We start from the raw sequence: 26,734 nt of genomic DNA, 5'->3' as shown, positions 1-26,734 counted from the left end.
GAGAGTGTCCGATGGTGCATAGGGAGCTGTTTCTGTGCAGCTGCTGGTGCCAGTTGGCAAAACCATGGAATGTCACTAGTTTGTTTTGGTCTGGGGATATCTGAAAAATGTTTTAAGACTTAGAGTAGCATCGGTTGCAAGTCATCTTAACTGTACGCTTTCAGTACACACAGCTACATATTGCAGTATATGTAGATCACGTGGTGTGTCATTCAGACAGGAAAGGCTGGGACAGATGGTCGCAGCCCCATTGAAGCCCTCCTGACTCTGAAGGTGGCTGAGGGGAAACTCTGGAAATCCTCATGGAGTAGAAACCATCCAGAGCTGTGATGAGAGGCGGCTGCAGGTCCCCCCAGGACACTTCTGCAGCCCGACTGAAGGCAGCCCAGAGTCTCCCATCCCCTGGGTGTATTTTTTTAAAATCTGTCCGTCATGTATGAATTTCGGTTTGGTATTTGGTTCCCTCATTGTGTCTGTTGTTCGTATTTTTGTGTTAATGCCAAAACAATGTTGTTTGGATCACTATGGCTCTTCTATGTCATTTGTAATCAGGAAGCATAATACATCCGTGTACTTTGTATTTCCCAGTGGCGAGATTGCTAGATGACGTAGTGGTTGTATTTTTCGTTTGAGGAGGAACTGCCGACTATTGCTCATAGTGTGTACACCAATTTCCATTGCCACCTGTAGTATCTAAGAGGTTCCCTGTCTGCAGATCCACACTGGTGATTGCCTGTTAAAAATTACGTTTTTGCTTTTGGCAACATTCATTTTATGTGGATGGAGACTCTCTCTTAGTGTGGCTTTGGTTTACATTTTTATGATGATTAGTGATGTGAACAAGCTTTTCCTTTACCTGTTCATTTCCTGCCTTCTTTTCAGAAATGTCTTTCGGTTCTTTGAGCAAGTTTTGTTGGATTGTTTGGTTTTGTTTATTTTCTCACTCTGTATAGTTTCTGGTGTATGTCAGATGAACACCTTCAGCTACATGATTCCTTATACTCAGCGCCTGGCAGCATCCTCTGCTCATTCCATCTCTTCTGGTCAATGACCACTGCCTGTGTCTCATTCTTCTCCCTCCCCAGGGCAGGGCCCAGACTTCCTGCCTCCCATATTTCCTTATCCTCATGGAGGCCTGGCCCAGTGCTGGGCCAGCCACACGGCACAGTGTCCAGTGCCTTTCTGGGTGGTGGGCAGGTCAGTTGGCATGGAAAACGGTGTCTGGGATTTCTGAGTTGACTATTGAATGCAGACTCACCCCACTCACAACCAGTCACCACCACTGCCACCCAAGCAAACCACCCGGGAGCCTGGAAATTGCTCTGCCCACCTGTTGCCATGGGTACAGACACCTATCATAGGGAGAACCGAGAAGAGACCCAGCCCACCTGCCCCTGGTGCCCAAGGATGACATTCAGGGGATCACCCCAACCCACCAACCACAACCTGTGTCCATACAGCCTCCCACAGGGCCTAAGGACAGGCTGACCCCTCCCAGAGATCCTCCACCTCGCAAATGCACAAGTACTGCATCTAGGGACCAGGGGATAGACCTGCCCTGCCTGCCACTTCTGGTTTGTGCTTGTACCAGCAGGGAACCTAACAACAGGCCAGATCACCTGCTGCCAGCATCCAAGCATGCCATCTTGGGGCCTGGGGATCACCCTGCTCTACGCATGAGCACCGTCGGGGGCCCTGGGGCCGGTTCATCCCACCTGGCATGTGTATGCATGAACTGGAAATGTGTTTTCCTGTCGGGCGCAGTGGCTCACACCTGTGATCCGAGCACTTTGGGAGGCCAAGGCAGGTGGATCAGCTGAGGTCAGGAGTTCGAGACCAGTCTGGCCAACATGGTGAAACCCCGTCTCTACTGAAAATACAAAAATTAACCAGATGTGGTGGCACACGCCTGTAGCCCCAGCTACTCTGGAGGCTGATGCAGAATTGCTTGAACTCGGGAGGTAGAGATGGAGGCTGCAGTGGGCTGAGATTGCGCCACTGCTCTCCAGACTGGGGGACAGAGTGAGACTCCATCTCAAAAAAGTGAAAAAAGAAAGAAAAACAAATGTGTTTGGGGCTGGGATACTTTCAACAACTCAGAGACATGGGGAAGCAGTTGATACGACACAGAAAAGACCGTGGCAGATCCAGCTGACAGATGTGATAGCAGTTCTGCTGTTATAAAGCAGTCTTTGTTTGACATTAAGGTTTGTCACAGCTCTTGAAATTTTGTCAGTGAGGTTGAAAGTGTCTCAGAAAGTCCACTGACCCTTGTATTGCATATGCATGAATAAAGTAACAAAAGTTTTTTTATCTTTCTGTAGAAATAAATGTGAACTTGGGTTAACTTTCTGAGCCGGTTCCCTTGGAAACCTGGAAAAGGTGGAATGTCATCTGTGTTGGGTTACCAGACTACAAATAAAAACATCCCGTAGTTGGTCATCATTATCTGAATTGGGAGAGCTATGAATGAATTGTAAACAATGGGGGCGTCTAGAGTTAGAGAAGAGTAATTGCAATTGTGGAAGTCTGCCATCAGTTGGACTTTGCTGTTATACATGTTTTGAAGTCTATGGTCAACTTTTTGGTGGTTGACTTTGGAGAAAAAATCAAGAGGTAAACCATACTTTGGGTTTCCCTGAGTGCAGTGGTGTTTGTAACTAGGCATGTCCCTTGCTGGGACCCTTGAAAACTTTGACGATGGGACTGTTAAAAGAAATCTCAGTTCCTTTTTGAGACACAGGCTTCTAAGCCGAGTAGCCCTGTGCCCTCCCATGTGACCTTGTTCCTTTGCACCTGAGGTGTCGCTTGGGGAGCAGGATCCAGAGAATAGCCCCTGGACTGACGTGTGCACAGCCATGAGGACTCCTGCTAAAGACACAGGCATGATACCAGTCTGCTGGCACACGGTGTTTCGTGTCTTGTATCCTTCTACATGATACCAGTGGCCCTATTGGCTTCATAGGGACTCTTTGAGCCACGTGAATGTTAGATGTATAATTGAGCTGTGGCCAGCCGAGGGCACGGTGGCATGTCAACGTCACTAATCATCAGAGAAACACAAATCAAAACCACAATGAGATATCATCTCACCCCAGTTAAAATAGTTGTTTGTCAAAAAGGCAGGCAATAATGAATACTGGTGAGGATGTGGAGAAAGGGGAACCCTCAAACACTGTTGGTGGGAATGTAAACTCTTGACCTCAGATGATCTGCCGGACTCCTCAGCCTCCCACAGTGCTGCTGAGATTACAGACGTGAGCCACCATGCCTGGCTACAGATGGTATTGTTTTATATGTGACTGTTCGTTTCAAGTACATTGAATGCAGTTCCCTTCTGCCTGTTTGTGTTGTATCACAAAACCCATAATGAAGCCCTAAGACCAGAGCATTTGTGAGCCACTCTTGGATTTTGAATGGGACATGGATGGACTCAGCCTCTTTTAATTCCTCTAATGAATCCGATGAGATTTAAAAAAAAAACATTCACTTTAGATTCAAGGGGTACATGTGTAGGTTTGTTACATGGGTATATTGTGCAATGCTAAGGTTTGGAGTATGAATGATCCCCAGCACCCAGATAGGACCCAATATGTAGGTTTTCAGCGCTCACCCCTCTCTCCCCTCTGTGGTTGTCCCCAGTGTCTGTTGTTCCATCTTGATGTCCATGTGTACCCAGTGCTTAGCTCCCACTTGTAAGTGAGAACATGTGATATTTGGTTTTCTGTTTCTGCTTAATGTGCTTTAGATATGGCCTCCAGCTGTATCCGTGATACTGCAATGGACATAATTTCGTTCGCTTTTATGGCTGAGTAGTATCCCATAGTGTGCATGTACCACATTTTCTTTATCCATCCACCGTTAATGAGCATCTAGGTTGATTCCGTGTCTGTGCTCTTGTGAACAGTGCTGTGATGAACATACAGGTGCAGGTGACTTTATTTTTATTTTTTATTTTTTTTAGAATGATGTATCTTCCTTTGTGGATATCCCCAGTCATGGGATTGCTGGGTTGAATGGTAGTTCTTCTGTAAGTTCTTTGAAAAATTTTCAGAGTGCTTCCCACCATGGCTGAAGGAATTTACAGTCACACCAACAGTGTATAAGTGGTGGTGTATGCCTGTAGTCGCAGCTACTCTGGAAGGCTGAGGCAGAATTGGTTGAACCTGGGAGGTGGAGGTTGCAGAGAGCCAAGAGCGCCCCATTGCACTGCAGTCTGGGCAACAAAAGTGAAACTCCATCTCAAAAAAGAAAAGAAGAATTTGCAAAACTCAATAATAAAATAAAACATGAGGAAAAAACTTGAACATACTGAAGGTACAGATGGCAAAGACACACACGAAAAGATGTTCAACATCATTAGTCATTAGGGAAATGCCAAAATTAAAGCCACAGAGATACTGCTACACACACAGAAGAATGGCTAATGTTTAAAAACCTGACCATGCTACGAGCTATTGAACATGTAAAGCAACAGGAACTCCCAAACACTGCTGATGGGGATGTAAAACTGCACCACCACTTTGGAAAGCAGTTTGACAGTTTCTTAAAACATTAAACATGCATCTGCCGGCCGGGCGCGGTGGCTCAAGCCTGTAATCCCAGCACTTTGGGAGGCCGAGACGGGCGGATCACAAGGTCAGGAGATTGAGACCATCCCGGCTAACACGGTGAAACCCCGCCTCTACTAAAAAATACAAAAAACTAGCCGGGCGAGGTGGCGGGCGCCTATAGTCCCAGCTACTCTGGAGGCTGAGGCAGGAGAATGGCATAAACCCGGGAGGCGGAGCTAGCAGTGAGCTGAGATCCGGCCACCGCACTCCAGCCTGGGCGACAGAGCAAGACTTCATCTCAAAAACGAAAAACAAACAAAAAAATGCATCTACCTTATGATCCCCGCATTCCACTCCTAGGTATTTACCCAAGAGAAAAGGAAATATATGTGCATGCAAAAACTTACACATGAGTTTTCATAGCAGCTTTATTTGTAATAGCCCAAAACTGGAAACAACTCAAACGTCCATCAGCAGATGAATGAATAAATTGTGGCACACTGTCCTGCAGAATACTCCGCAATAAAAAGGAACTACTGATACACGTGAGTGAATCTCAAAATAATTATGCTAAGTGAAAAGCCATTTAGAAAAGAGTACTTGGGCCGGGCATGGTGCCTCGCAGTAATCCCAACACTTTGGGAGGCTGAGGTGGGCAGATAACTTGAGGTCAGGAGTTTAAGACTAACCTGGCCAACACGGTGAAACCCCATCTCTACTAAAGATACAAAAATTAGCTGGGTAGGTTGGCATGGGCCTGTAGTCCCAGGTACCTAGGAGGCTGAAGCATGAGAAGAGCTACAGTCTGGGAGGTGGAGGTTGCAGTGAGCTGAGACTCTACCCCAGTGTGGATGACAGAGTGAGACTCCACCACACACACACACACACACGCACACACACACACACACACAAAGTATATTTTACATATCCCAAAATCTATAAAATGCAAACTGTGGAAACAAAGTACATCAATGGTTGCTTTTGAATGGCGGCGGGCAGGGAGAGACAGGAGGGAGGGATTACCAAGAGGCATGAGGAAACATTGAGGGTGACAGGTACGTTTACTATCTTGATTGTGATAGTGGCTTCATGGATGTATACATGTGGCATGTAGAGTGAGATGGAATCGATTGTGTTTTTGATTTGTGTGTGTGTGTGATAAGTGGTACTTGCTACGTTATTCTGAATTTGTTTTAATTTGTTGTGTAGTACTGGGCAGAGGACCTGAAGACATGAGGTTGATGCACAGGTCACAGAGAAGATACTCACCATCGCTGATTCACACAAAAGCGTAAGTGAAAATCCCACTCAAGATTTCGTCTCACTCCAGTTAGAATGAGTACTACCAACATTTGATGGCAGTTTTGTCTCTATAGAGTGTGTGTGTGTGTACACACACACACAACCCAAGGGTGCAAGGGACATTCTGAGAGAAGTATATGTAGTATCATGATCAATCATCATATCTGGCATCTCTGTGACCTTCCATCATTATTATTTCACTGTGGAGAGAATATTCAGAACCGTATTTTCCAGCTGATTTTCAAAAATTTTTCTAGATTCTGTTGACCCTAGTCACCTAGTCACCCTGCTGTGCAATAGAACACCAGAATGGATTCCTCATATCAGAGCATCACTCTGTACCCGTTACCAATCCCTGCCGCGCCTCCCTGCTCTCCCCAGCCTCTAGTAACCCCTATTGGAAGTTCCGCTTCTGGGAGACAATGTTTTGTGGATTCCATATGCCTGATGTCATGCAGCGTGGGTCTCTCCCTAGCAGACTCGTTTCATTTCACCTAATTGTCTTCCAGGTTTCTCCAAGTGGTTGCAGATGACATGATTTCCTGAAGTGTTACAGCTGATGTGTGTTTCCATGTGTATATATACTGTGGTTTCTTTATCCCTTCATCTGTGGATAGACAGGTGGGTTGATTCCACATCTTAGCTGTTGTGACTAGGGCTTCAGGACACGTGAAAAGGCAGATAACACAGGGATTTCATCTTCTCTAAACATGTACCCAGTGTTGGGATTGTTAGCTGGCATGATGGTTGTACTTTTACCTTTTTTTTTTTTTTTTTTTTTTTTTTTAGAGACGGAGTGTTGCTCTTGTCACCCAGGCTGGAGTGCAGTGGCGCAATTTCGGCTCAGTGCAACCTCTGCCTCCTGTGTTCAAGCGATTCTGCTGCCTCAGCCTCCCGAGTGGCTGGGAATACAGGCATCCGCCACCACGTCTAGCTAATTTTTGTACTTTTAGTAGAGATGGGATTTCACCATGTTGGTGAGGCTGGTCTCAAACTCCTGACCTCATGTGATCCCACCTGTCTCGGCCTCCCAAAGTGCTGAGATTACAGGTGTGAGCCATCGTGCCTGGCCTATCTTTTACTTTTTTAAGGAACTTCCAAAAGTTTTTTGTAGTGTGTATGGTAATTTTCATTCCACAAAGAGTGTAGAAGATTTTTTTTTTTTACAAGTCTACACTGACCATTGCCTTCAACAATGTTGATTTTTGTCTTTTGTAATACTCATTCTAGGTGGAATTTGATGGTAGCCAAGTATGGTTTTGATTCACATTTTTGTGAGGATTAGCGATATTGAGAAATTGTCACCTGTGAGTCAATTTCCTGCCTTCTTTTCACTCAGGTCTGTTTAGATCCTTTTACCTTGCATATTTGTCATTGTTGTAGTTGTTGTTTTTCACTTAGTCATAAGTTTATTGTTCGTGTTAGATAACAACCTCTTTCAGTGGTAGGATATTTTATAGTTTCTCCGAGTGTGTAGGATGCCTTTTTTTTTGTTTCTTTCATTGTTTTCTTTTCCGTGTAGAAGTTGCAAAGTGTCCTTAGTCTCATATGGCTATAATTGCATATGTTAGCAGTGATTTTTGTGTTCAACACCCCAGTTCCATGAAACACACGAACGTGCGTGCGCGTGCATGAGCGTGTGCGCGCACACACGGACCCAAGCCTTGCATTGTCTTTGGTTGTAACCGTGGATTTTTCTTTTAATGCATTCTACTCTTATTGTTATAGTTTAAAGGGTACACATGCAAGTTAGTTACATCTATTGATTGCATCACGCTGAGATTAGGGGTCCCAACAACCCCGTAACCCAGGCAGTGAGCAGAGGGCCCACAGGGTGGGTCTTCAGTGCACGGTCCCTCTCCCCTGTGTTTTTATTGGTCTAGTGGTCGTTCCAGGTGTCTGTTGTTCTCTTCTTTATGTTTGAGTCCATTCACAGTTTAGCTCCTGCTTATAAGTGAGAACATGTGGCATTTGGTTTTCTTTTGGGGCCTTAGTTCACTTATGACAGTGATCTGCAGTTTCCACCTTCTGTTCTCAGGTGATCCTCTCACCTCAACCTCCGGATTAGATGGGACTACAGGTGCCCGCCACCACATCCTGCTTATTTTTGTATTATCAGAGACATGGGATTTCACCATTTTGCTCAGACTGGTCTCAAATTCTGGACTGAAGCGATCCTCCTGCCTCAGCTTCCCAAAGTGCTAGAATTACAGGTGTGAGCCACTGTGCCGGCCTCTCATCCACTGTTGATGGGTAGGTTGATTCCATGTCTTTGACATTGTGAATAATACTGCCATGAACATACGAGTGCCTGTATCTTTTGGATAGGAGGGTTGATTTTCCTTTGGGTAGATGCACAGGAGTGGGCTTACTGGGTGAGATGGTAGTTCTGTTTTCATTTCTTTGAGAAATCCCCGATCTGCTTTCACCAGTGTCTGTACTAGTTTTCATCCCCACCAAAACGTACCAGCGTTTCCTTTCCTCGGTTGCCTGGCCAGCGTGTGTTCTTCGCCTGCGTGGTCCTCACCGTTATGACCCGTGTGGGATGGCATCTCGTCATGCTTTTGATTGGCAGCTGTCTGATAATGAGTGAGTTTGAGCTTGTTTTCCTATTTGTTGGTTGCTTGTACATCGAATTTTGAGAAGTGTGTGTTCATGTCCCTTGCCCGTATATTAATGGCATATTCTTTTTCTGTTTATTCTCCTGGTTGACTTGTTGAAGGGCCTTGTAAATTCTGCATATTAGACGTTGGTCAGATGCACAGTTTGGGAACGTGTTCTCCCATTCTGTACGCTGTCTGTTTACTCTGTTGTAGTCTCTCTTGCTGTGCAGCAGCTCTTTCAGTTATTCAGTCTGACTTGTCAATTTTTGTTTATTTTTGTTGCCGTTGTTCTTCAGGACTTCACCATCTAAATGCTTTGCCAAAGCCTATGTGGGGAAGGATATTTCACAAGTTTTCTAGTAGGATTTTAATAGTTTGAGGTTTTACATTTATATGTTTTATTCATCTTGAGTTCCTCTTTGTGTCTGGTGAGAGGTAGGGGCCTGGTGTTATTCTGCTGCACATGGCTAGCTGCTTATTTCAACACCGTTGATTGAATAGGGTGTCCTTTTCCCTTTGCTTACTTTGGTGGATTCTGTATTGGATCAGATAGTTTTCAATGTGTGGTTTTACTTCTTGGTCCTCTCTTGTGTTCCACTGCTCTGTGTGGAAGTGGGTCCCTGGCTTTTCCATGAAATTTGAAATCAGGAAATGTGATGTGTCCGATGTAGTCTGGATGTCTCAGGATTGCGGAGGATGAAACACGGGGCACTTCATGGTCCCACATGAATGTTAGCAGTGTGTATTTCTATTTCTTTCATCAAATGTGTTGCATTGTAAAGGAACAATACAATGAGAGGATAGAGTGGGGCGTTATGGTCCATGCATACATTGTGGAATGATGAAATCAGGGTACTTAGTGTTTCTGTTACCTTTTCCCATTGTTTATTCCTTTATGCTGAGAACCTTCAGTATTCTCCTGTCAAGCTGCTTTGAAAGTGATGTGCCGATACTGTTAACCCTGGTCACCCTGCAGTGGAATAGAACAACAGAATTTTCTTCTTCTCATTTATGTGTAACTTTGTACCCTTTTACAATCCCTGCCCATTACCCATCTTTTCCCCCAATCCCTGGAAACCAATATTGTGCTCATGAAGTCTTTGATACAGTTTCTCAGCTTCTGCATGTGTGAGATGACTCAAGGTTTGTTTCTCTCCCCCTCACTCATTTAATTTACCATCATCTCCTCCAGGTGCAGCCATGTGGGTGGTTCCCCATGATATGATTTCATTGTGGTTTTCTGTCTGAAGAGTATCCCGGTGGGAACATGTGGAACAGCTTCTTTCTTCCTTCGTCTGTGGATAAGCAGGTAGGTTGATGCTTACACTGGCTCTTGGGAACAGTGCTGGAATCCACATGGGTAGGTAGATCTATCTTTGGTGTCCTGATTTCAATGACTTTGAGTGTATTCCTAGTAGTAGAATTGCTGGTTGAAGTGGTAGTTGGAGTCTTTTAAGGTTTAGAGGAACCTCCAAGTGGTTTCTGTAGTGTGTGTGCTAGTTTACCTTCTCACGAACTGTGGAGAAGAGTGTCTCTCTCTCTCTCTGGAAACACACCAGCATTTCCCTTTCCTTCAATGTTTTTTTTGTCTTTTTTTGTAACACTCATCCCAATTAGAACTAGATGGTGTCTAAGTGTGGTTTTGATTTACATTTTGGTTGTGGTTAGTGATGTTTGCCAGGTTAGTGTGAACTTGTTTCAATTTGTTGTGTAAGACTGGGCAAAGGACGTGAAGACCTGAGATGGATGCACAGGTTAAAGATTCTGAATCAACATTACTGATCCTCACGAGAAGTCAATCAAAACCACACTGAGATAGCATCTGTCTCTGGTGAGAATGAATGTTACCAAACTGGGACAGCAGTTTCATTGTCGTATCGTCTGTGTGTATAACCAGCGAGTGCAAGGCACAGTTTGATCTGTGTAAACGTAGCATCATCATGAAGTCGCGGTGTCTGGCATCTCTGTGAGCTCCAGACGTATGATTTCTCTGTGGAGAGAATATTCACAACTGACCTTTGTAGCTGTTTTGAAAATTGTGGTTTTCTGTTCTTGCCTTTTGGCATAATGGCCTACGGCTCTGTCCAGGTTTCTGGTAAGGGCATGGATTTGTTTTTTATGGCTGTGTAGTGTTCCGTAGTGTGTATGTACCACATTTCCTTTCTCTGATCCACTGCTGATGGGCACCCAGGCTGATTCCATGTCTTTACCATTGCGAGTAGTACTTCCGTGAACATACGAGTGCACGCGTGTTTTCACTGGAAGGGTTTTCCTTTGGGTAGATCCTTAGGAGTAGGGTTGCAGCATTCGGTGGTTATTCTCTTTTAAGTTCTTTCAGAAATGTCCACACTGCTCTCCAGGGTGTCTGAACTAGTTTCCATTTCCCCCTACAGATGAGCATTTCTTTGCTCATCTGCCCCACCAGCCTCTGTTGTTGTGGACTGTGTGTCATAATTGCCATTCTGACTAGTGTGACGTAGTATCGCAGTATGTTTTTGATGTGCATTTATCTGGTGATCAGTGAGATTGAGCATCTTTTCATTCTCATTGGTTACTGGTACACCTCCTTTTAAGTGTGTGTTCATGTCCCTTGCCCATTTATAATTTGGGTTTTTTTTTCTGATTTTATTTGTTGAAGGTCTTTACGATAAATCCTGGATATTAGATGTTTTTCACATGCGTAGTTGTGGAATATTTTCCCTCATTCTGTAGGCTGTGTGTTGACTCTTTTGGTTGTTTCTTGTTCTGTGCAGCTGCTTTTTTGTGTATTAGGTCCCATTTATCAGTAATTGCTCTTGGGGAGTTGACATTTAAATGCTTTGCCAAAGCCTCTGTTGAGAATGGTATTTGCTAGATTCTCACGCAGGATTTTCTCATAGTTTCAGGCCTTGAATTTTTATGTATTTATCTATTTAGAGACTGAGTCTTGCTCTGTTGTACAGGCTGGAATGCAATGAAGCCATCTCGGCTCACTGAACCCTCCACCTTCCGGGTTGAAGTGATTCTCCTGCCTCAGTCTCCCGAGTAGCTGGGAGTACAGGCATGTGCCACCATTTACAGCTAAGTTTTGTTTTTTCAGTAGAGACAGGGTTTCACCATGTCAGCCAGTGTGGTCTCGAACTCTCTGACCTCTAGTCATCTGCCCGCCTCGGCCTCCCAGAGTGCTTGGATTCCAGGCATGAGCCACCGCTCCCGGCCTGGGGTTTGGCATTTCAATCTTTGATTCATTTTGAGTTACTTTCTGTACATGGTGAGACACAGGGGCCCAGTGTTATTTCTTCTGCATCTAGCTAGCCACTTATCCCAGCACCACTTACTGATAGGCAGTCCTTTCTCCATTGCTTTTTGTTGTTGTTTTTTTTCAATATCAGATGGTTTCAGGTGTGCAGGTTTATATCTGGGTCTTCTAATCTGTTCCACTGTTCTGTGGAACCAGGTCCCCAGCATTTCCTTGAAAATGGCAAGGCATTACATTGTCTATGGTTGTTTTCTTAGAGTGTTTGCTTTGTTTTACTGTTTTTTAAATACCTTTAGCAACCTACTTGCATGGATTTGTTTTCTAAAATACGTACACACCGTATGTTTTCTTGTAGGGGTTTTGTGGTTTCAGAATTCAGTTTTAGGTCTTTAATGTATTTTGCATTGATTTTTGTTTTGCATGACATAAGGGTCCTATTTCAGTGTTTTGTATGTGAATATTCAGTTTGCTGAAGATCATCTACTGAACAGGCGGTCTTTTGCCCATTGTGCCTTTTTGGTGTTCTTTTGAAAAATGTGTACATTTCACTATATATACATTGGGGTTGAGTATTTGGTTTACTCATTCTGACCACTTCCTTAGTTTATGCCAATAAAAGATTGTTTGGATAATTATAAGTTTGTGTTTTTCATTCATTGTTTTAGCTCCTAAGTTTGTATTTTTTAACATAATTTCTACGTTTATTATAGACTAATATAGTTTATTATAGACTAAAAGGTACAAAGGCAGATTAGTTGCTGCCTTTGGTATATTGCCTGATACTGAGACTTGGGGTCCCAGAGAGCTTATCATTCAGGGAGTGTGGACCCACCAGGCAGGTCTATAGCCCATACTCCATCCCTTCTTCCTTTGTTGTCTTATAGTCAGCAGTGTCTGTTGTTTTCACTTTTACGGTAGGGTGTATTCAGTGTTAGCTCCACCTTAAAAGTGAGAACATGTGGCATTTGGTGTTCTGTTTTTTCCTTATTTCTCTTTAGATAATGGCCTCCAGCTCCTTTCATGTTGCTGCCAAGGACATGATTTGCGTCTTTTTTTTTTTAAAGCTGCCTAGTTTTTTGTGGTATATATGTACCCCATTTTCCTTTTCTGATCCACTGTTGATGGATACCTAGGTTGATTTCACGTGTTTGCCATTGTAAAGAGTGCCGCCAAGACCGTTTGTGTGCATGTGTGTTTTGGACAGAAGGATTTATTTTCCTTTGTGTATACCCCAGTGGTGGGCTTGCTGTGTCAGATGGTAGTTCTGGTTTAAGTTCTTTGAGCAATCTCTGAAGTGTTTTCTATGGTGTCTGAACTACTTTGCATTTGCACCAAAAGTGGACCAGTGTCCCCTTTCTCTGCTGCCTCGTCCGTGTCCTTTTTTTTTTTTTTTAACTGTGTAATTGCCATTCTCACCAGTGTGAGATGACAGCTCATTGTGCTTTTGATGTATATTTCTCTGATAATTAGGTTTAGCATGTTTTCACATTTGTTGCTTGCTTTTCCATTATCTTTTGAGAAGTGTGTGTTTATATCCGGTGCCTATTTATGAGTTATTTGGGGGGTTTTGCTAATTGATTTCTGTAAGGTCTTTCAGGTAGATTCTGGATATTAGGCCTTGGTCAGATGCATAGTTCGGGAACATTTTCTCTCATCCTGTATGTTGTCTGTCTACTCTGTTGGTAATTTCTTGTGTTGTGTGGTGGCTCTTTAGTGTATTAGATGTGGGAATTTCCTGGTCTCACATATACTTCAGCATTGTTTCTTTCTATGTGCTTAAAACCAATTTGCTCTATAGTAAAGATTGACAATTAAAGAGTAGAGTAGGACATTTTGATCCATGCATATGTACCTTGTGTAATGACGAAAGCAAGGTATTGACTGTCTCTATTACCTTGTGTAGTTATTTTCTTTTCAGTCTTTTTTGGAAAATATGGTAGGATACTGTTAACTCTGGACACCTGCTGTGGAGTAGAGTAGCTAAATTTATTCCTGTCATCTGAGTGTAACATTGTGTCCCTTTCCCAGTCCCTGCCAGGACTCCCCAACCCACAGCCTCTCTTCACCACTGTGGAACTTTCTACTTCTAGGGGATAAAGTCGTTTAGAGAGGAAGTTGATCTCATTCTCACATGCATGAAATCATGCCGTGTTTGGCTTTCTCTGCCTGACTCATTTCGTTGAAGGTCATGTCCTCCAGGGTTCTGCACGTTTCTGCAGATGACATGGTTTCATGAATTTCTGTGGCCAAAGAGGATTCCATTGTGTACTGCAGTTTCTTTATCCCTTCATCTGTGCACGAACAGGTAGGTGGATTGAATACCTTCGCTGTTGTGAATAGTGCTTCAGTTGCCATAGGAAGGCCGATATCTCCTCAACGTAACAGATTCTATGTGGTTTCTGTGTATAACCAGTGGTGGGATTGCTAGGTGAACGGATAGTTGTAAAATGTTTAAGACACCTTCAACTGTTTCACTTCATGTGTATAGTAATGTACATTGCCACCGATAGTGTATAAAAGTGTCTTTTTCTGCTGTTCTGCATTGGCCACTGCCTGTGAACGTATGGGTTTTCTGTTGTTTTTGGTAAGTTTCGTTCTAATTAGAGTAAGACACTTCTGAGCGTGGTTCGTACTTAGACATTTGTGTGAGGATTAGTGAAGTTGAGCAGCTTCTCTTTGACCTGTCAGTGAATTTCATGTTTTCTTTTCGGATGTGCCTGTTCAGGATCTTTGCCCACTTTTAGGTTGGGTATTAGGTTTTGTTCATTTTCCCGGTTAGAGTAGTGTTAGTTCCTCATGCATGTTAGATAACAACCCCTTTCACAGGTAAGATTCTGCTGAACTTTCTCTCAATCTGTAGGATGGTTTCTTTAATGGTTCATTGTTCCTCTTCCCCATGCGTAAGCTCTGAAATGATGTATAGTCCCATGTGTTTGTATTCATGTTTGTTAGCAGTGATTTTTGTGTCCCATCCAAAAAGAACAAAAAATAAGAAAAAATATTGCCAAATCAATTGCATGGTCTAAGGGTTTCTTGCCATAGATAATTTTTGCTTTTGTTTTCTTTCCTTTTTGTAAACTGCGTGCAGAGATACAAGTTTTGCTGAGATACAGACTCCCACTTTTCTTATAGGAGCTTTGCGGCTCCAGGATTGGGTTTAGGTGTTTATTTGGTGTTGATTTGGTTAACAAACATGTTGTTATTACATGTTTCAGACCCTGAAATGTTGATTTCTTTGGCTTGTTTTTCCTCTGATGTAACACACTGGGGGTTGTGTTCAAATTAAGCCGTGGGACATCCTTTTCGATTCTGGGCTCTAATGATTCTCTCCTTCCTTGATACTCAGTTAGGGGAGAGGTGTCAGAAAGTCTGGGAAGATCCATAGTGGAAAAAGTTTATCTGTATTTCATGGAGACTGATGGTCAGCTTCTGCCCAGGACTTCGGGAGAAGGCCAGCCCTACCGATTGCTGAAATACCTCCCATCTCCAGCCCTTCAGTAAATATATAAGTGATTCATTAAATATTTAAACTTCAAGAAAGTAGAGTAACCCAGTGGAAATTGAATTTAACTAGAATTTAAATTTGAGAGTTACTGGTCAGTAGAGCAAGTGTGGTAGATTGGGTAACGTGCTCTGATTTTTAAGGGTTTTGCTTTGTTGTGTTTTTTGTTTTCCTTAAACAGAGTTAATAATAATTAATTAGAACAGAGAAGGAAAACATTAAATGGTTGGCATGTGTAACATAAACGCTGTTGCATGACTTGTTCAGCCATAGCCTCAATTTGACATACTGGACTATGAATCCTGAAGATTGGTATACGGTTACTGCACTGCGGTTACTTTTCTCATTCCAACAACTATAGAACATTTTGAATAGTGTTTTAAATTTTTATTTTAAAAAGTTAAGAAAAAAAGCCTTACTTATACACTAAAGAAAATAAACATAAAATGGTCTCCCGCCTGCCTGGGAAAAGTCCCATGGCCTGATCCTGACCAGCAGGAGCAGCTGGTGTTACGCGAAGAGCAGGGGCCAGATGCAGCTGAGCTGCCAGCCACCTAGATGTGGTTCCCTGGTGTCACGGTCTAGGTGAAGGATGATGCAGAGCCGGTGTTCTGACCAGCATCCCGGTGGGGTCCCAGCCACTGCAAGATGTTACTGGCCTACTGTGATTCGGGCTTCAGCTGGCAGGACAGCTTGTAGCTACAGGACAGTGAGGCAGCTGTGAGGCCACCATGAGCCACACATCAGGTCCCCTCTCAGTGCCTACCCAGCTGGAATCCTGGGTCCCCAGCAGTCCCCATGCAACAGGGCTTGATGCTCGCCGTGGAGTCATGGCCATAGGCTCTCTGCAGCTTGCCACAGGGAGAGCCTTCTCTAGGCCATGTGGTGTGGCTGACACCAGTAATGTCAGTACTTTGGGAGACTGAGGTGGATGGATTGCCTGAGGCCATGAGTTTGAGACCAGCCTGGACAACATCGTGAAACCCCATCTGTACCAGAACAACAACAGCAGAACAACAGGACATGGTGTCTGTACATGCTGTACCACGTCCTGGGACATGGCGTACTGCAGTAGTCCCAGCTGCTTGAGAGGCTGAAGAAGGGCTTGAGCCCAGAAGGCAGACGTTGCAGTGAGCAGAGATGGCGACACTGCAGTGCAGCCTGGGCGACAGAGCCAGACCATGTTCGGAAAAAAAAAAAAAAAAAAAAGAATGGAGAGCCTTCTCACACCCTCTGCCCGTCTGCTAGGCCCTCACCTCTCCTTGTCACTGAGCTGCTTCATTCTTGGGAAATAGGTGACAAATTTCTCAAGAGGCCGAAGCTTGTAATTCATGGCAGCCACTTGGAGCAGCTGCATTTCCTGCAGAATTCGGACCTCCTAGAGACAGAGGAGAGGTTGCTGACAGGACCTGGGTGGAAGATACTGAGAGCACTTTTGGTAGGCAGGGAAAAGGGGCTGATCCCTGGGGCAGTTTTTTGAGGGGTCCCCATGCAGCCCCCAGCCTGTTCTCAGAGTTGGATGTAAAAAGCCCCTCCTGCAGGAACTGGTCTTTGATTCCATTCCATTTCCCGCTTCTCCACTGGGATAGGTCTCCTCCTGCTGTGTGTGTCAAACCCTCCCAGTAAACCTAAGATGTAGAGGATGGAGCCAGGGAGTGTCCTGTCCAGGGTGGACTGTGACGTCCACATCCCCCCACTCATCCAGTGTGAGTGCCCTGGCTGCTCACCTTCCTCCTCTTGTTGCTGTTGCCCTGGAAGGCAGACAGAGTCCATCAGAAAGGTCCCTGGCCCACAACCAGCCCCACCCTACCCCTTCCCATGCTGCACTACTGCCAGGGCCACCAGAGTCAGGGGATGTGCACATGACAGGACTTGTATGTGCCCCAGGCTCCGGGCTCTAGAGCAGGGGCATAGGAGCTGAGGCTCAGGGACTTTCTGCCCCAACCCTCTGTGATAACAGACAGGGAAACTGAGATCTCTCATAGAAAGAAAGCGCTCAGTGACCCTGGAACTGCCTGCCCTTGGAGAGGCTCAGTTTCACTGGCCTATTACGGGACTACTCTAGGGAAAGGCTAAGTCCAGCTCAGCCCACACCTCAGCAGCTTTGCAGTCAGGCAGCTCTGTAGCTTCACCACTCGGGAATAGGGACTGGTGGCTGCTATGGAGCCTCTTATCAGTCAGAAGTAATGAGATGGGCCTGACACCCCCACCCACAGGAGCAGCTGTGAGGCTCTCAGGAGAGGAGGTTTGCCAAGGGTTGAGATCTAACGGCTCCGTCCAAGACCCTCTCCTCCCTCAGGATCCTGGTTCCCAACAGCCTGCCCCAGGCTCACTCACATCCAGATCGTCTGGGATGGCCGTATCCAATCTGTGTAACTCAGTCAGAAAATCTCCCAGGAAGGGGACCACTCCCTGTGCCAAGGAGGGGTGGGAGGCGGTAGGTGTAGTGATGATGAGTATTGGCCCTCAGGTACCTGCCCAAGGTCCTGTCTCATGAAGTCCCACCAGCCCCTGTCTCCCGGAACTCCCCTCTTCAGGTCTCCCTGTTGGAGCAGCCAAAGACCCTCCACTGCCTTTCCCAATTCTCTGCCTTCTCTATCCCACCTGACCCCTAAGTCTAGCAAGCACTCCTAGTTACCTCTATGGTGGAATTTTAACAATTCACAAGGGCATGTGGTCCCTGTCTTACCCTTCCCCACATCTACTCTGAGTCCAGCTTTCCCAGACCCTTGCTCTGGTCTCTCAAATGGAGGTTTTCCAGGCCCAGTGTCCACAGGAGGACAGGACTGGAGAGTAAGTCCTTGCGATTTTCACATGGAGGCCTCCAGCTGGCAGGGAAGGGAGCCCTGTCCTGTGATCCCCTGCGGCCTCTCCACGCCAAAGGCTCACTCACCTTATTCTGCCTCCGCAGCTTCATCTGGGCTCTCTGGGGGTTCCTCTCCTGGGTGGCCACCTTAAAGCTCCCCGCCTGCCAGGTGCCAGTGATGGAGACAGTGAGGCTCTCCTCTCTTCCCCCAGTTACACCCCAGCCACCCCACACTTGGATCCCTAGGAACTGGCGTGAGTCACCTGGCATAGTGCTCATACCACTGGCCCAGCTCCACACTCCCTGTGTGTGTCACCCACTCATGCAGCCGGGCCTCCCTGAGACTGTTTCCTCTTCTGTAAAGAGCAATGAAAACCACAGCTACCTCACAAGGCCTCCTGAGTACTGTTTCCTGTTGCCATTGTTCTCCCCCTCATCCCTCTGAGGAAGAACCAGGCATGAGCACTAGCAAATTATTTTCTTTTCTTGAACCTCATTTCCATCCTGTAGGGCTGCACTACAGGCTCAGCATCCCTTCATTTTCCAGATGAGGAAACAGAGACCCAGAGTGGACAGTGACTCCCCAGGGACCTGAAAGAGAAGGTGCCTCCTCCCCATCCTGGAAGCTCTGTCCCGCTGCCTTCTCCCAATATCCCAGCACCGCTACCCATCAGGGTCGTGTTCTCTGGAGTCTCTGAGTATCTAGGTCTCTAGCCAGGCACAGTAGTGATGGGAAAGGGACAGGGTGTTTTAGAAGACCTGGTTAAGTGGCACCTGCCTATCTGAGCCCCACTGGAGTCTCTGCCACACAAATTGGGTTTGAGCCATGCCAAAGGTTTTGCCTCGCCAATGATCCCCCAGGGGAGTTCCGTGCACAGAACTCTCTTCCTCCACTCAGGAAGTGGCCTCCTGAGCTGCCATCTCTGACTGACATGGCGGGGTTTTCCAGAATCCTGGGTGGGGTGACAAGTTGTCTTCCCGTTTGCGTGGAATATTCTGAGATCTGGTCAGGGAGGATCCCCTAGGAATGCACGAATCCCCCAGATACTTGTCATGAGCATGTGTCACTGCTAACTGGTGAGAATCCTGTGACATGACCGTTTTCGGGTGTCTGCAAAGGGCAGAGCAGGGAGTCCCAGGAAACACATACATCAGTCCCGAGTATGCCCATTGGTACCCAAAGCTGGGCAGTCCACTGGACTCCCTGGCACATGAGCTTCCTCTGTTGTTGTTTCCCCTCTCCCCCAGTGTGGGCAGAGGCCACTGCCTTTCGAGATGCGCTGCAGACAGAAGCAGCAGCAGAGGCCTGGCTTCCTGAGGAATTGCTTTCCAGTTTGAGGAAGAAGCAAAGTCCCACCTACCATGACCACCCCCCAGCCTGGAGGAAGCTCCATGCCAGCAGCACTGACAAGCATGGGAACCAGAGCCCTGCTAATACTGCAGCTCATCACCCCCGCTTAGCAGCCCAGCAGCCATTGCCACATCCCATTTCCAGGGCCTCTTGCCGCCATGCCCCCACGTGCCTGTGGACCCACACACCTCTCCTTCTGTTTGCCCAAGGTAGGCATGGAGGGAATTTTTCAAGTCCACTTTTAGTAGGTAAGTCAAAAGAAAATAACCATTCCACACCAGGTCCAATGCCCTTCCAAACTCAGTCTTTCCTCTGACCCTTAAACACTTCTGCATCTCCCAGACTCCAGTGTACCTTGATCAGCAGGTCCCTCTTCACTGCAGTGTCTTTTTTGCAGAGTTGTTTTAGATGTTTTGTGCTTTTGCTATGGGCAGAGGAAAGAAAGAAAAGCAAATTTGGGGATAAGTGGAGAGATTTGTGAGTTCCAATCCAATCCCTTTTATTTGAAAACCCAGAGAATCCCAACTTCGTGGGTGAGAGTTTCCAGTAGGGTCCTCTGATGACAAGGGCTCCAGAGGACCAGGGTGGGACCCGTCATGCTCCTCCCCTGACCCATCTCCACTTCACATGAGCCCCTGCGTGTTCACAGTTAGCTTCCAGCTGGACACAGTTCCACTGCTGGGTGCAAACACCTGAAAGCCTCCAGTTGGCTCCAGTCTGTTCCTGATGGTTAAAAATCCTTAGTCCTGAGTTGGAAATCGTTGCTTAGTAGTCCAAGGCAGCTTAGTGACCACACCCACCAGGCCATCCCTGCCTCCAGTGTCCCTGGTCTCCAAGAACCTTTCAGAGTTGTTGAGGGCACATGGGGAGACCTATGGGTCCCTAGGTCAACCCTGGTGCTCCCGTGGAGGGAACCCTCCTCACCTGGACACTGCTGCCCAAGTTTCGTGTAGTCGATATATTGGTTTGCTGCACAGAGCAGAGACGATGGCATGCACCGCGGAGAAGTTGTTGAGGCTTAGGCACTCCTGGAGAGGGAAGAGTGAGCTGTGAGTTCCACAGTTGGAGCCCGGCCCACTTAAGCCACAGCCCGCTGTGCTGAGATCTCCCTGCCTGGATGAAGCAGAGGCCCAGGGAGCCTCAGGAGGGCACAACTGGGGCCGAGTGAATGTCACTCATCTAGGAGGATTTTAGTTCAACCCAAGGAAGAGCCCAGGTCAGAAGTGAGCAGCCACCACTGGGACATGGGAGTCGAGGTCTGTGATAAGAAGGGGCTAGGTGATGTCCAGGGCTGAAGCCAGACATACAGATGCCAATTCTGAAAGCCGATGGAGGAGAAGAGGCAGTTCCCCATTTTTAAAGAGGAAATTCTCAGGCCCAACCATGGCTTACCCTGGCCACCTTGATCCAGTGCTCCACCACCCTGGCCCTGTCCCGGCCTGTCATGCCATGGTTCCCGAGGCAGGAGGTGATGATGCAGTTGGTGAGCCTGTTGAAGTGTGTGATGGTCGCATGAACTGTGGGTGCCACGTGCTCATTCCCCTCCTTAGCTCGTTGGCCCCAGATGGAGCCCAAGCATTCGTAGAGCTCCACCTTCTTGAACAGCTCCTTTGGGGGAGGAGGAGAGTGTCATGGACACAGCACACCCCAGCTCAGAGTCATCCACAGTCCCAGGCAGGGACTGAGCTCACAGTTATCCATGGTCTCTGGCAGGAACCAATCTGGAGTTCAGAAAGCTTTAAAATGGGCTCTAGACATGTGGGAGTCCCTGGGTTTGATCTTTTACCCACTGAGGGCCCTAAGTGCATCATGGCCCAGAATCCAACAAGAGTGGGAAGGGAGAGTGACATTTTCTCCGAAGCCATCCGCACTCCCAAGAACTAGAAGGTGACTCAGGCCTGTCTATCCTGAGGCCTCGTCTTCCTCCCATCCCGGTCAGCCCTGTACTCCTTCTCTCCATACCAGTGCACTTTCCTTGTGGCAGCTGCAACTGTGGGCTCTGTTTGGGTGTCTGCCATAGAATCTAGTATGCATCAGGCACCTAATAAGGGTCGTGAGGCTCCTGAGCAGCTGGATGAGTGACCCATGGCCCTGCCTGCCCCTCGGTGAGCATCTGCCCTGTCCTGCTTTCTGTCCATCCCCTGTCATTCGGTCTGCACACTCTGTGGAGCTAGCACAGGCGACGTGCCATCTCTGCTGTCCACATGCAGTCAGGGAAGGCTTGTGCGTGAGGAAACTCATCCAGATGCCATGTTCGGTAAGAAGTGGGGATGACATTCGTCCCAGGGCATTGGCCGCTCCTCGGGTAGAGGCTGGTCTGAGACAGCTAGTGCCAGAGGCACAGCCTGCAAAACCCAGCTGCTCACCGCATCCATAAGGGTCAGCTGCTCTGCCAGCAGCCTGGGAGGGAAGGTCGTGATGTCAGGCATCTCCTCAAGGGATTGGTTCTTCACAGTCCCAGAAGAGGGAGTGGGGGACTCTGAGGCAGACTGTGGCTCCAGCAGTGTTGCTGGAGGGGACCCTTCCGCTGGTGCTGGTCCTGTTACTGAATATAGATATCCTGGTGCACCCAGGACTGCCCCTGACTCTGGCTCCAGAGCAGGCCCCAGGTCCGCCAGCAGTGGTGGTGCTGGCTCCAGGGCCGGCGTTGTTAATGCGTGTTGCCCAGGAGGTGGAGCAAGATCTGGAAAAGGAGAAAAGGTCATGACACCAATCACTTTTCACTGGGCTTTCCAAGCACAGAAATGACCGGATGAAATGTAAGGGAATTGCAGCCCCACACCACCACCCCCGGAAAGTCTTCCAGACTGCAAGCCACCTCACCATCTGGCTTGGCCTCGTTGGGCTCCGGAAGCACCAACTGGCCTAGGACAAGTTCCTGATGGTCCTCCACGCCCAGTCCAGGCCAGGCGAAGTTCCTGAAGGCCAGCTTTATCCGGAAAGATGACCGTTGCGGGGGCTGATAGCAAACTGAAGTGTTTTCAAGGGGCCAGGTGAACAAAATGGAGGTGATGGTGCTGGTGATGGAGTGGACAGCTGAGTCAGAGGCGTGGCCTTCTCCCACGCAACCCTCCAGGGCACAGTTGCGTGGTTCTGGGTCCCTGGCCTGTTGCTGCCTGTGTAGAGGACAGCCCCACCCTTCCCCAAGCCATCAGTGCTGTCCCGGAGGGGGCAGACCTGGCCACACAGCAGGGCTGTACAGACCCTTGTGCGCCCCAGTGTCCCACTGACATTCTCCTCCCAAAGGCCCTGGAGCACAGCCCTATGCACCTGGACACTCAAGACTGCAGCTCCAGGCTGATTTGTGAGCAGGTTGCTCATCAAGCTCCAGCTCTGGGTCCCCTGGTCCTGGGGTTAGGAGGGTAGGGGCAGATGTTGGCTGGAGGAGGACAGGTAGAGTTGGGAAGCCACGGCGCGGGGCATGGGTCTCCCAGTGGCCAGCTGAGACCCCAGCCTCCCCTCTCCTTTGCAGGGCACCTAAGTCTCCATATACAGAACTTACTATTTGCCTCTTGCGAGGGACCCAGATGTCAACCTTCTTGTGGGAATTATAAGAAGTATGAGCCCCAGGACTCCTTTAGTGTCTCCTCAGGCAGAGGCCATATCTTTTACCCCATGTTTTCTGGATGAAAAGGCTCTTTAGAACCCTAAATCCACCCAGTTTATACTTGTTGCTGGACTCCATCATTGTAGTCAGAATCTGGGAGGATGCCACCATACGTAGAAGAGGCCATGAGGGTTTCACCTCTAACATTGTGTAGATAGGACCTGTTTATTTTGTCTCCTGTGAGCACCTGACTCTCAGTAAATCGAGGTCCAGGGATTGTCATCTGCTTTATGAAATTTTGCTAAGTCACAAGAAGAACGATGCACAAATAAGGTGTTTTGTATGTATGTGTTGAATGAGTGAACCCCAACCATTGGAGAACCCCAGTGAGCCTCTCCAGATATCTGAGTGGACCTGTGGTTCCTCTTTCAGCACCAAGGGACCCCTCTTCTGTCTGTGACAAGGAGAAAGACCAGCCAGAAGGAATCTCAGACATCTTTTACCAATGCCATTGTAGACTTGCTTTCTATGTGCTTTTCCAAAGAGCGAGGGATATGGGCTATTGAGGCAGAATGCTGAGAGCTACTTCAGTGAGTGGGAAGGGAAAAGTAATAAATGTGAATCACAGCACCCCCAGCAGATATCCAGAGTTTTAGGCTCTAGGGACCCCTTTGTTTGCCATGTCTTAGATCATTCAGTCCCTACAAGAACCCTGTGAGATTCATCTTCTCACTGCTCCCTGTTCCAGAGGAGCCAACCGAGGCTCTGAGAGCTGCATCTTCAAGACACAGCCAGTAGGGGACAGAGGCATCTCCGTGCCTTGGAGGGGATGGACACTCACCTTCTAACCAGTAGTTCCAAAAAGTGTGGCACGGTGATGAAGTCCCAGGAGGGGCCCAGGCAGGTGGCATAGGAGGAGATGGGTTTAGTTAGCAAGGCTGGAACCAGGGAGTCCAACAGCTTCTCCCCTGTGCTGGGCTGGAAAGTTGACATCCTGCAGATCTCATTTTCATACTAGGTGGACAAGGAGGGACATGGGAGTCAGTGGTAACACCATGAACCACCAGAGGACCGGGATCTGGAACTCACACCGAGAAGCATCAACCCTTCAGGGACTTGTGCATGTGGTGCCCATGTTGAAATGGGTTATAGGCTTTCAAATTAAATTGCATGTGAGCATGGAGAAGGATAAAATGATTCACTCCTTCAAGGCATCGTCACAGTGTTTGTCAGCTTTGGGGCAGCGGCACCTTGTGTATCAGCAGCCTGCATGAAGAGCATCATCCCTGCAATCCTCACAAATCATCCTCATGATAGAGAAGAGACACGGGCTTTTGGATGTCACATGGATGCTGAGCAGCACCTGGGTCAGAAGTGAGCACCTTCCACAGGGAGGACTGGATGAAATTCCCTGTAGGCCACCTGAGGCTCCACTTCTGATATGGAGTGGAAGGGCCTGGGGAGGTCTCGTTCCCTCCTCATTTTAGCAACAGCACACAGGACAAGATGCTCTAGAAGAACCCTTTGTCTTAAAGGGATATGATTGTTTTTGTTCCTTTAACATGAACATGAATCTGGAGAAACAGCTATGGCCATCCCAGCCCTGGGCAAGGGGAAAATGCCAGAAGACTCCAGGGTGGGAGGAAGTGTATCCCAAGGCCCAGGATCTGCCCGGCGACTCGGGGAAGAGAAAACGCGGGCAGGTATGAAACCCGTGAAAGGTTACACAATTGTACGTTTGAAAGTGGAAATGCAACAAGGTGATTTTCTCTGCCACACAGACAGCAGATTGGCAAAAAGTTAAAAGCATGTTAGTATTCAGGGGAGGCCATGTTCAGAGAAGCAGCTACCTTCAGAGGCTGAGGCTGCTGGTGACCGTGTGAGCAGCTGGAGCCCTTTTAGAAAGTCAACTGGCTAGAGCTGTTGAAACTTGCTATCTGCATATCCTTTCACCCAGATATCTCTTTCCCGGGTGTCTGTGTTCCACAGGGGATTTGTATATTTTATGGGTTGAATTGTGTCCCCTCCCCCAAATGTAACTGTTTCTTTTCTCAACCCCAGAGACTCAGAATGTGATTGTCTGGACACAGAGTTCTCCAAGAGGTAATTCAGGTGAAGTGAGTTCATTAGTGTGGCCCCTAAGTTAGTATGCCTGGGGTTCTTACAAGGATAGGTGATCAGCGCACAGAGAAGTTGAAGAGAAGACCCTGTGCTGACTGAGATAGAAATCAGCCACCTCCAAGGCAAGGAGAGAGGCCCAGAGAAACCACCCCAGGCTGACAGCTTGACGTTGGACTTCCAGTCCCCAGAATTGTGAGGAACCAAATTTCTGTGATTAAGCTCTGCAGTCAGTGTGCCATGTTATGGCAGCCCTGGGAAACTGCTCCAACCTATTAGGACACACGTAGGATTATGCTCCCTGTAGAAAGACTTCCTAGAAAGGGAATTTTATCACTACAGGCTCCACCAGCACTGAGAGGCTGACCCGCTGTGGAACACAGCCTCCCTTAAGGAATATTACACTGAGATGCGAGGGTACAGTTCCTGTCTGATGGGCCTGCAGGGATGAGTTCTGTGAGATGACACTTTAAAGACAAATGCATAGAGTAGCTTCACCTTCTTTTGTTGTAATCAATGTCCACCCCCACCTTGTTTGTGTAGAAGTATTGGATTTTAAGTCCTGGAGGAGGTCTGGCAGGGCAGTGGAGATGCCTGTTGCCGGAGATACACTTATAGTGGGGAGTTAAAATGGTAACGGTATGAGTATGTTGCTGTAATTTTACCATTATACTCAATTCTTGTGGCAACATGCTGAGATACTCCTGGGTTAGCATAAAGTGAAAAGAGAAGGATTTTCTCTGATCTTTCAAAGGGACTTTGCCTGTAACCAAGTTGTCACTGGGGACTAATGGCAGCCAGATTCCTTTGAAAGAGAACACTGGGCCACTCAAGTGGGAAATCCCTAGGACAGAGCTTAGGGAGTCCCCATATTCATGTCTGAGTCCTGGGCCCACCCTGATTTTCTGGAGTCCCTGTCTGTGGAGACCCTTCTGTACCCAATCTCACCCTAGACCAGCACTGGCCGTGGTTGGTGGCGGTGGGCCCCTGCCCTTCTTTGAAGAAGTTGGAGAAATGGAATCCATCCAACAGCTCCTGCTTGATCTGCTGTGTGGAGCTCTGCAAAGAGAGGGCCCGAGAGCCGGGCCAAGAGGTGTCAGTGGCCTGCCTGGCTGACCCCACAGTGGCACACTCCCATTAGAACTCCTTCCTGGTGTCCCCATCGCCAACAGGATTTGGCACATAGGAGCATCTGCATAGACCTCCAGCCAGAGAAGGTTGAGGTCTCCGGCAGATGAATTGGGATTCTCATCTGAACAGCAAACTGTGTCCTCGACACTGAACTTCCCATCCTGCCAGGCATGATCTGGGCTGTAAACCTGACATACCTACCAGGCTCCAAACACCTGACAACCTACCTGCTCCTGTTCAGGGAGGGCCCCTCATCTCCTGTTTCCCCCAAACATATGGAGAGGGACTCGGTGCTGCCCTGATGGGCACAGCTGAGGCCTGGCCTGGACGGGCCTGCCCTGGGCCCTGTGTTACCTGTGGGTGCCTTCTGGCAAAGGGCCAGAGGCGTCGAGGGTGAGGGTTGAGCCAATGTCTATATTCTCGAGAAAGACTCTCATTTTGGCCTCTTCTGTGACGAGGAGGTCGGCAGCACGTCGGGACACAGCAGGAGAACATGTTATTCTCCGCAGTGTCGCCTACCAAATGAACTGGAAATGGGGCTGTGTGTATAATATGGGTGCCTAGTTACCAGAATTCTAAGTTC

At 47.6% G+C, this 26,734-nt stretch overlaps 1 pseudogene; it reads right to left on the bottom strand.

The window, feature by feature from the left end:
* Window positions 1-15,624: 15,624 nt before the first annotated feature.
* On the bottom strand, window positions 15,625-22,676 carry LOC112633188 (annotated as a pseudogene).
* Between the last annotated feature and the right edge of the window lie 4,058 nt (window positions 22,677-26,734).

The sequence above is a fragment of the Theropithecus gelada genome, chromosome 10 (assembly GCF_003255815.1).
Source record: "Theropithecus gelada isolate Dixy chromosome 10, Tgel_1.0, whole genome shotgun sequence".
NCBI lineage: Eukaryota > Metazoa > Chordata > Mammalia > Primates > Cercopithecidae > Theropithecus > Theropithecus gelada.
The sequence above is the reverse complement of the archived record's forward strand: the minus strand, read 5'-3'. Positions and strand labels throughout refer to the sequence as shown.